Genomic DNA, 11179 nt, shown 5'->3' on the forward strand with positions numbered 1-11179 from the left:
GGAGTGCAGTGGTGTGATCATAGTTCACTGCAGTCTTGAGCTCCTAGGCTCAAGCAATCTTCCCACCTCAGCCTCCCAAATAGCTAGGACTACAGTTGTAACACCTCCATGGCTGGCTAATGTTTTTTGTTTTTTAGAGATGGGGGTCTCACTATCCTGGCTGGCCTGGTATCTTAACTCCTGGCCTCAAATGATCCTCCTGCCTCAGCCCTCCAAAGTGCTGGGATTGCAGACGTGACCCACCAGTCTCACAGAGGAGTTAATATTTTTTAAGTTGAGTACCAAGAAGTAATATTATTTATGCCTGTAGTTGTACAACTGTCCATCTGGATTTAATATACTTCAGACTGTTCTCAGTGAGGACAATTGAGAATGCCACAAGGTGGCGCAGTGACTACCCGGAAGTGGACTCCTTTTGTCTTTCTGCACTTTAAGGCAACTGCCCCCATTTTTCATTACCTTGATAGATTGAGGGAGGGAGAGGTTAGGGTTGGGTAAAGAACAATAAAATAAAAATACCTCATTAAGTGCTTATTATACTTCTTCCAAAATTGTATTCTAGTAGTGTTTTCCCATTCACAATTCTCGATACATTGACTAAGAGTAAGATGAATAAGTGATCTTTGCTTTCTGAGCTATGATGGGTATCAAAGTTGCATTTTCACAACTTTTAACCCCTGGATCCATGGAGTGGTAAACTCTAGTGATTCAGTGATCTATTTTCTTTTCCTTTTTCTTTTCTTTCTTTCTTTCTTTTTTTTTTTTTAGAGACATGGTCTTCTTCTGTCACTCAGGCTGGAATGCAGTGGTGCCATCATAGCTCACTGCAGCTCCAAACTCCTGGGTTCAAGTGATCCTCCCACCTTGGCCTCCCAAGTGTTGGGATAACAGGTGTGAAACACCTTGCCTGGCCCAGTGATAAGTTTTCTAGAAATTTTCATTGTCTCTAAGAACTCTGACCTTGACAATAGGTTAAAAAAATTACAGGCCGGGCGCGGTGGCTCAAGCCTGTAATCTCAGCACTTTGCGAGGCCGAGACGGGCGGATCACGAGGTCAGGAGTTCGAGACCATCCTGGCTAACATGGTGAAACCCCGTCTCTACTAAAAAATACAAAGAACTAGCCGGGCGAGGTGGCGGGCACCTGTAGTCCCAGCTACACGGGAGCCTGAGGCAGGAGAATGGCATAAACCTGGGAGGCGGGGCTTGCAGTGAGCTAAGATCCGGCCACTGCACTCCAGCCTGGGCGAAAGAGTGAGACTCCGTCTCAAAAAAAAAAAAAAAATTATTGAAAGAAAAAGTTTTAGTGAGGAAGCAATTTCTAAATCTTAGGGTACAGAGAACTGCGAAATATGCTTCCTGATTCCCCCATGGGTCTATGAGCCCCTTGAGGGCAGAGCCTAGCTCTTCATCTTGAAGAGGGCTTGGCTAACATAGCCATTCAGAAATGTTGAAGAGATCAGCAATTGCTCTTCCTAGGCAAGAAATACATCACCAGCTGGCAATGTTGACTGCCACTCTTCCTATTCCTGCCACTCAGGATAGTTCTCATCTATCAAGCACTGGCCTGCGCCCGACAGTACCTGTGAAGTAGACGTAAATGCCCTCATTTGACAGAAGAGCCCACCAATACTCAGAGGGGTTAAGGAATTTGCCCAGAGGCAAAGCCAGGTCTGTGAGATGACAATGTCCTAACTACCACTTGATTAAAGTTACGGGGAAGGCCATCCATTTAACAAAAAAGCCAAGACATCCCCGAGGAGCAAACACAAGAAGAGAAAATTGGGGATCAGAATGAAAGCAGTGGAAGCAGAAGTGACCTTCATGGTGCCCTCTATCACTGGGGTAGCAGTGAGAGTGGCCAGGGGCTGGCTCTCACCATGGAAAACTCTGGACAGAAGAAAAGGGCTTGGCAGACTGTGGGTGCAAACAGCCCCAACCCCATTAGACCCTGAATTTCATGCTTTGGAAATGTTCATTCTTGGCCGATGCCCAAGAACCAACATGTTTCTGTAGATGCGCAGAAAACAAATCGGGACATCTTAAGAGGCCTTCTGCAGGCCTTTGGAATTATGACAAGGAGTTTTGGACTTCTAGGCTTGTTTATTTTGGTTTTAAATTTCTGTTCACTAGGGAGATTACATTTCAGAATGCTCAATTAGTTTTAATAAATGAGACACATTCCAAGCTGACAGCAATTCATTGCTGTGAATAGCTACAATTTTTTTAAAAAACTAAAATATACTTGTGTGTGTCTATGTGTATATGTGTGTTTTATCCGAGGGTTATACAGATTTCAGGGAAGACAGCTTAGAGTTGATATCCCAGGCGTAAATTATCTAGTAAAAATACCCAAGAGGAATGGTCAAATAACCTATTCTGTTCAATCTGTAGATAACAGAAATCTATGAAGACATCTGTGCAGTAAAAAGAGCTTTAGTCTTTTTATTTTCTTAGGTCCTAAAACTTCTAAATAACACAAGGATAGCACAATGTCCACGGAGGTATAAATCATAGGTTTCAGTGGCAAAATATATGCCCTGACCTGGTTTCTTTCTGGGGAACACTCCATAATCACCACCCATGTCCAGGACACATCTATAACTGCTTTATTCAAAGCTAGCTGAAAGTCACAATCAAACACCTTTCTCCCAGAACTAAATTCTTCATTGTGATGAGATGTTGGTTCCCAAAGGCACTCATCAGATTCTGTGGAATAATGCAGTCCTAATCTCTCAGAGAAAGCAAAAACAACCTGGAAAGTTTTGCCTGTTAAAGGCACTTCAAATGTCACTGGCACATTTTTCATTTGTTTCAGTAAATGCTTGTGTAGAGGTTCTTGCAGTCAAGGTGCTATACAAGGCATGGGGGTGAGGAGGAACGTAAAGGTGTACAAGACACAATTCCTGCCCTTGGTTGCCCAGAATCCTGAGATGCAACTCATGTTTGAAGTAGTGATTCCTTACACACACCTCCAAAATCCTTAACATTACATAAAAAAGCAACTTTAAAAAATTTTTCAGGCCAGGAGCGGTGGCTCATATCTGTAATCTCAGCACTCTGGGAGGCTGAGGTGGGTGGATCACGAGATCAAGAGATTGAGACCATCCTGGCCAACATGGTGAAACCCTGTCTATGCTAAAAATACAAAAATTAGCTGGGCATGGTGGCACACAGCTACTTGGGAGGCTGAGACAGGAGAATTGCTTGAACCGAAGAGGCACAGGTTGCAGTGAGCCGAGATCATGACACTGCACTCCAGCCTGGCAACAGAGTGAGACTCTGTCCCCCCAAAAAAAGCAACTTTTTAAAATGTATCAGGCTAGGTGTGGTGGCTCATGCCTGTAATCCCACCAGTTTGGGAGGCCGAGGTGGGCAGATCACCTGAGGTCAGGAGTTTGGGATCAGCCTGGCCAACATGGTGAAACGCCATCTCTACTAAAAATGCAAAAATTAGCTGGGCATGGTGGTGGGCACCGTAATCCCAGCCACTCAGGAAGCTGAAGCAGGAGAATCACTTGAACCTGGGAGGCAGAGGTTGCAGTGAGCTGAGATCATGCCATTGCACTCCAGCCTGGGCGACAAGAGCAAAAATCCATCTCAAAAAATAAAATAAGGCCAGGCATGGTGGCTAACGCCTGTAATCCCAGAACTTTGGGAGGCCAAGACGGGCGGATCACAAGGTCAGGAGTTTGAGAACAGCCTGGCCAATGTAGTGAAACCCCATCTCTACTAAAAAATACAAAAAAATACTAAAAATACTAAAAAATACAAAAAAATTAGCCAGGCGTGGTGGTGAGCACCTGTAATCCCAGCTACTTGGGAGGCTGAGGCAGGAGAATTGCTTGAACCTGGCAGGGGGAGGTTGCAGTGAGCTGAGATCGCACCATTGCACTCCAGCCTGGGTAACAAGAGCAAAACTCTGTCTCAAAATAAACAAGTAAATAATAAAATAAACTTTTTTTTTCAAAAGCAAACCTTAATAGCCACAAAAACTGTCAATATTAATATATCTGGAGGTAGATGGGTGGGAAGGCAGATTGGATGCTCAATTTTTATTTCATATACATCTGTATTGTTTGAATTTGTTACAGTGGGTCTGCATTACTTGTGTAACTTTTTTAAACAAAGAAGAGGAAATCAAAACCAAAGTCTGAAAATCAGATCCAGGCTGGATGTGGTGCTTCACGCCTGTAATCCCAGTACTTTGGGAGGCCAAGGTGGATCTCCCGAGGTCAGGAGTCTGAGACCAGCCTGGCCAACATGGTGAAACCTCATCTCTACTAAAAATACAAAAATTAGCCAGGTGTGGTGGCAGGTGCCTGTAATCCCAGCTACCCAGAAGGCTGAGGCAGGAGAATCACTTGAACCTGGGAGGTGGAGGTTGCAGTGAGCTGAGATCGTGCCATTGCACTCCAGCCTGGGCGACAAGAGTGAAACTCAGTCTCAAAAAAAAAAAAAAAAAAAAAAAAAGGAAGAAAGGAAGAAAGATCAGATCCAAGTGCAGACATGACAAAAAAGGGAAATCATGTATTAAGCCCCTACTATGTGCCAGGGAGTATCCCAGCACATCAGGCTCTCTGTCTCATTTAATCCTCTCAGTCACTCTTCAGTATAGGGATTTCCCCTCTATTGTTGCACAGGAAGACACTGAGGGTCAGAGACACCCCACAGCTAATAAGCGGTGGCATGCCATCTGAATCCCTGCTTGCTCCACTATTTACCCTTCCCCCTGGGTTCTCTGGGTCAAGAAACATCTCCACTCCCCTAAGGTACCTTGAGCCTCAATGATTCCTGATTCCCTTACCTCTCTATTCATCTCCTTGGCCCTCCCAGCCAACTTTCCCCTTTCTACCGCCCTTCTATTCTATTTTTTAAAAGTCAAGCCTTTTAAAATAGTGGCTCCTGAAAGTCATACAGGCCTCACCAATTCTTCCTTGGTCCTGAAGGCTTGGACCTGGCATCTGCCCCCAGCGTTGGCAGGACAGATCTGGTGAGCCCTCCCCTCCTGTGCACCTAGCCTTTTCCAAACTTCCCCCATTAAAAGCTTGAAACCAGCTCTCAAAAACTCTAATCCTGATGCCATTCATTCCTGTTCTCTGAAAGGGCTTAATTTCTCTTCATATGTCTGCCTTATCAAAGACTTTCTTCCTTTCTGCAAGCAGCTTCTAGATTTCAACTCATTGAACCTGAAGGAAATCAAAATATTTCACCCCCAAATATAACTCCCTGATATAATGAATGTTTTAAATTAAAAACTCTCAGAGGTCAACAAGCGCTGTAAGGACTGACCCACCAAAGAACTATTGCTCCTGTTCCCCTCCCTGTTATGTCATTATCCACTACAGGAAAGAAGACCAAGAAGGAAACTACCCCTGAGCAGACCCTTCGTCAAGATAACGACTGTCTCCAAGGATCTTTAAATTCCAAGGAAAATTATCTACAAGTTCATTTTTGTTCCCAGATCAAATTATTCTCCCTAATAATCATTTATTGCCCCTCAACAGAATTCCTCTTCTCCCTTCTTCCGTAACTTGTTTTACCAAGATCCAAGCCCCCTTTCTTTCTGTAACTTCAAGATGGAGTATAAGCTTCTATACCTCATCAGGAAGTTGGGTGTTCATGCTGAAGGCTCCTGGGTACACACATTAAATACACTTGTATGCCTTTTTTCCTATTAATCCATCTACTTCATGCCAGTGATTTTTCAGCAAAATTTTAAGCCGGTTGGCCCCCACAACCCTCACCTCTTAACGTACTGATGATCTCACCCACATGTGGCCCATAGAACCCTTCCTAACTCAGAACAAAGAGTACATGTCTGAAGTCTAATCAACATGACAACTACTCCCTATGGTTTAGCATTCTCAAATTCAAGTACATTTGTGCAAGGAGGTTTTTCCTGCGGTCAGCTCTCTGATTATCATGAGAGGGGATTCAGAACGCTACAGTAGAGAACTAGGTCCTTGAAACCTATTTAGTCCTTCTTATCTGGCCTCAGAAACTCTCAAAGACAAACCTCTGGTTTGCTGAGCCCCCAAGTCTTACTCCATAGGCCACTTCTTCTCCCCAACCCCCCCGAGATGGACTCTGGCTCTGTCACCCTGTGCCATCTCAGCTCACTGCAACCTCCACCTCCTGAGTTAAAGCGATTCTTCCTGCCTCAGCCTCCTGAGTAGCTGAGACTACAGGTGTCCGCTACCATGCCTAGCTAATTTTTTTTTTTTGTATTTTTAGTAGAGATGGGGTTTCACCATGTTGGCCAGGGTGGTTTCAAACTTCTGACATCAAGTGATCCACCCACCTTGGCCTCCCAAATTGCTGAGATTACAGGCTTGAACCACTGCACCCAGCCCATAGACCACTTTTGCTATTGCTCTGTCTTCCCCATCACAGGATAAAATGCCTGTGTCTTTGAGCTGAGCTGGAAAGGAAACTTCATTTATAAAATAGACCGTGTGCTAGGCTGGGAGAATTCGTAGCTGTAGGTCTGCTGATTCTACCTCAAAGACAACATACATGATTGGAAGAATTAAAATGTAAAAATATTCCTTACCTGTGTGTACAAAAAGGAGAGCAAGAAGAGTAAGATGAGTGACGGCTTTCATTTTAGCTGTTCTTGCTTGGTAATCTGAGGAGGAAATGATTTCCCTCCCCGGCTACCTTTAGTTTTAACTGTCCTTCAGGTACAAAGTCCAGTCATTAATTGACGTCAAACCAGAGAAAGGCAATTAAAGCTAGCATTTTGTCATATACCATAGGTCTCTTCCGAGCTTTTGAGATAGAAGAGGTGGAGCTGGCCTTACGAATCATTTTTCTGACTTGAAGCCCAAAATAACTTAGGACATTCCGAATATCCTTGTGAGGTTGGTGGCACAAGAGTTTGGTTAATCTCTTGATATCTCAAATGTCTCCAAGCTACCATGTTTTAGGAGGTCACCATTCCATTAAACATTCAATAATGAACTGTGCTCTACTCACCCACATTTGAATGCAGGAAACCCACTTTCCTCCAGCTGTAGTTCTGAGAATCCCTGAAGAGGACTTACATCTTTCCCAAAATTATTAGTTGCTTAACTTTAGTCACCATATGCTGGGGACCACCATTCCGGGCCTCTCTGATGGCCACATCTAGCAACTTTGTAATCACATCTCCAAGCTTCTGTGACTCTACCTGGATACAGCCCCCCAGTAAAGTTCCCAAGCATAATGAACATCACATCATGGCATCTAACCTAACTTTACTGAAGTCTTGTGGGTGACTGGTGTGTTGGGGAGTGGGCAATAAAGTACGGAAAAGAGAAAACCTAGAACAGCTGATTTGATCTCTCTGCTCCTGGCTGCGCATTGGGCAGGTCCCCACCTCTCAGTTCCCTTTCTCACCCTCTCTCTAGTTCCTCAGCCCCTCACCTCTCACCATGTGTCAGGAACCAGCTTTACGACTTGGATTTGGGTCTTCTTAATCCAGTTCTCCTTCCTTAGAGTCCAGGGCCCCAACTCTACTGTGTCCAGCCCCAGCCAGAGGAATGTAAACTAATGATACCTTCTGAGTTGTGGCTAGAGTTTTGAGTTTAAATTTTTTTTTTTCTTGAGACAGAGTCTCACTCTGTCGCCCAGGCTGAAGTGCAGTGGCACAATCTCAGCTCACTGCAACCTCTGCCTCCAGGGCTCAAGTGATCTTCCTGTCTCAGTCATCTAAGTAGTTGGGATTACAGGCATGCACCACCATGCTTGACTGATTTTTGTATTTTCAGATGAGATGGGGTTTTGTCATGTTGTCCAGGCTGGTCTCAAACTCTTAGACTCAAGCAATCCCCCACCTCAGCCTCCCAAAGTGCTGTGATTATAAGCGTGTGCCACCACGCCTGGCCTTTGGGTTTAAATTTTTAACTCTGACCTTGATGAAAACAAAACATTTTTGTATGATCGCCCAACAGATAAGTTGCTTTTTGTCCTACAGTCTCCATTCAAGAATAAGACAGGGGTTTGTTCTTACATGGCTGAGAGGTCCATTTAAACACTTTTTCCAAAACAAAGACACGTCTAAGACCCATTATGTTGTGCTATTATTCTCAGCTTGAATAACTCCTGGAATCAGTATTTAAACAAAGGCTTGTTTTTCTTTTCTTTTTAAACTAGCTTTATTGAGCTATAATTTATGTCAATAAACTGTATCTATTTACAGTATACAGTTCAACGAGTTTTGATCGATGTATATAAATGTGTAGCTACTGCTGCAACCAAGATACCAGGCATTCCCGACACACCCAAGACTTTCCTCTTGTCCCTTTTTAGTGCTGCATCCCCCACACTCCACCCCAACCCCAGGCAACCGTTGATCCGCTTTCTGTCTCTAGAGATTAGTCTGTATTTTCTAGCATTTTATGTAAATGGAATCATACAGATGTAGTTTTTTGTTTTGTTTTGTTTTTTGGGCCAGTTTCTTTCACTTAACATAATCATTTTGAGATTCATCCTTGCTGTGTGTATTCCTAGTTTGTTTCTTCTTATATCTGAACACTATTCCACTGTATCGATGTACCATGGCTTGTTTATCAATTTGTCTGTTGATGGACATTTGAGTTGTTTCTAGTTTTGACTATTACAAATAAAAATATTATAAATAAGGCCAGATGTGGTGACTCATGCCTATAATCCCAGCACTTTGGGAGGCTGAGGCAGGTGGATCACCTGAGATCAGGAGTTGGAGATCAGCCTGGCCAACGTGGCAAAACCTCATCTGTACTAAAAATACAAAAATTAGCCAGGTGTGGTGGTGGGCACCTGTAACCCAGCTACTCAGGAGAGTGAGGTAGGAGAATCCCTTGAACGCTGGAAGTAGAATTTGCAGTGAGCCAAGATCACGTCACTGCACTCCAGCCTGGGCAACAGAGTGGGACTCCGTCTCAAAAAAAAAAAAAAAAAAAGTTATAAGTGTTCATGTACACGTTTTTTTATGAACACACACTTTCATTTCTTTAGGGTAAATATTTAGAATAGAATGGCTGCATCACATGGTAGGTATATAACTTTTTAATAAATGGTCAAATGGTTTTCCTAAGTTGTTATGCCATTTTCCATCAGCAATATATGAGAATTCCAGTTGTTCCCTATCCTTGCCAACACTTGGTATTGTCAGTCTTTATATTTGCTACCCTAAAGGGTATGTAGTGGCATCTCACTTTTGTTTTAATTTGCATCTCCTGATGACAAATGATGTTGAACATCTTTTTATGTACATATTAGCCACTCATGTCTCTTCTTTTGTAAAGTACCTGTTCAAATAATTTGCACATTGTAAAACTGAGTTGGTTTTCTTCTTGGTTTTTAACGGTAAAAGTTCTTCACATATGTATTGCAAATCTTTTCTCCTTCTCTGCCATTTTTATATGGCATTTTAAACTTACTATATTCACTTTATAAAAGCCTAACCAGGAATCTAGAAAAATTGAAAAAGTGCCCTGGGATCACGTAAGTAGCAGCAGGATCTCAAATGCAGGGTCTCAAATCCTGTCTCCTAAACTGGGAGGAGCCTATCACACCCCTTCACCTCTTAGATTCGAGATTTCAAGTGAGTAGTGCCCACAGTGCTCTATCACCAGTGTCTACTGATGCCACCATATTATAACAGTGTCAATATTTCCATGGTTTTCTACATTACTTATCTGCTGAGCATAGAATGAAAAGCATAACCAGGAAGGCATGGAGGACTGCCAAGCATCTGGCTCCCTGACTCTTCCCTGGCCTTATCATCTGGAAAAATATGGGCAGCAGGAAAGTCAGGCAGTCTTCAAATTATAAATCAGCAATCACTGTTATGCCCCCTCCTAACTCAATCCACACTTGACTCCAGTACTGCAGGATGACAGAGACAATGCACAGAGCTTTCATGAGGGGAACAGCTTCTTCCTCAGGGCTGATGTTTCCTTGCATATGGGGGGAGTTTAATTCCTGAGACACTCCTGGCCTCTTGGCATGTCTTTATTCATTTTGCCCTAAGTGAAGAGTAGTGACTTATCTCAGAATAAACTGGGAATACTCACCTCAGATCCTGCAGTTTCCCTTTGGGGAGAGAACCTGGATTCAGGATTGTTGTGCCAAGAAGGTAATGATCCAGTAGGAGGAAGGCCTAAGCCACATTCTCAAAAACAGGCTTCCATAAAAGTAATATTTTGTCTCCGTCTGTTGTACTCTTTATTTTACTTCTCACAGAACTCAAAACCTGGATAGGAAAAAGGGGTGATATTTATTAGCATGAAATGGCTAACTTCTAAGTATTTATCTATAAGTCAAGAACACAGACTCCATTTTCCCATAGAAACAATGTTATGTGTTGGTAACATTGTCACCAAGTCAGCTGAACAAAAAGCTCTTTACCCATAATTACCTGGTTGCAAAAGAACTACTGTTCAGGGTGAGCTTTTCAATGATTCTATTCACTATGCAGAGGAATGGGACATGCCCATTAATCTAAAGCAATATCCAGTTATATAGGCATAAAGTAAACTCAAGAGAGCTATATCAGAGCCTTTTAGAATTAGAATTCAATCCATCAAGAGCCTCTCTAGCCAGGTGCAGTGGCTCACATCTGTAATCCCAGCTCTTTGGGAGGCCGAAGTGGGAGGGTTGCTTGAGCCCAGGAATTCGAGACCAGCCTAAGCAGTATAGTGAGAACTTGTCTCTATAGAACTATTTAAAAATAATTATCTGACCATGGTGACGCATGCCTATAGTACCCGATACTTGGGAAGCTGGGGCAGGAGGATCCCTTAAGCCCTGGAGGTGGAGGTTGCAGTGATCCGAGATTGCACTGCTGTACCACAGCGTGGGCCACAGAGTAAGACCCTGTCTCAAACAAAAGAGCCCCTCTTCAGCTATTTTGATTCTGCAACACTGCAACACCATGATAAGGCTCTAGAGCATCATTAAAACATAACATTTCTATCAAGATTAAATAGTTAGACCCAAAGATTTTTTTCTGCCTATAGAACCAGAAGTAAATACTTGTTAAGCTCCTATCTCCTTCTCACTAATTCCAGCCCCTCAACAGAGGTGTGAATATAGCTTTCCTAGAGTCACTACTACCATTTATTGATATCACATTTAGATACTACATGAAGCTGCATCAGCATTTTTCCTCTCTAATTCAGAAGACCATTCCCAGAGAAATGACTTGTGGA

This window comes from Rhinopithecus roxellana, chromosome 1 (assembly GCF_007565055.1).
Source record: "Rhinopithecus roxellana isolate Shanxi Qingling chromosome 1, ASM756505v1, whole genome shotgun sequence".
Lineage (NCBI taxonomy): Eukaryota > Metazoa > Chordata > Mammalia > Primates > Cercopithecidae > Rhinopithecus > Rhinopithecus roxellana.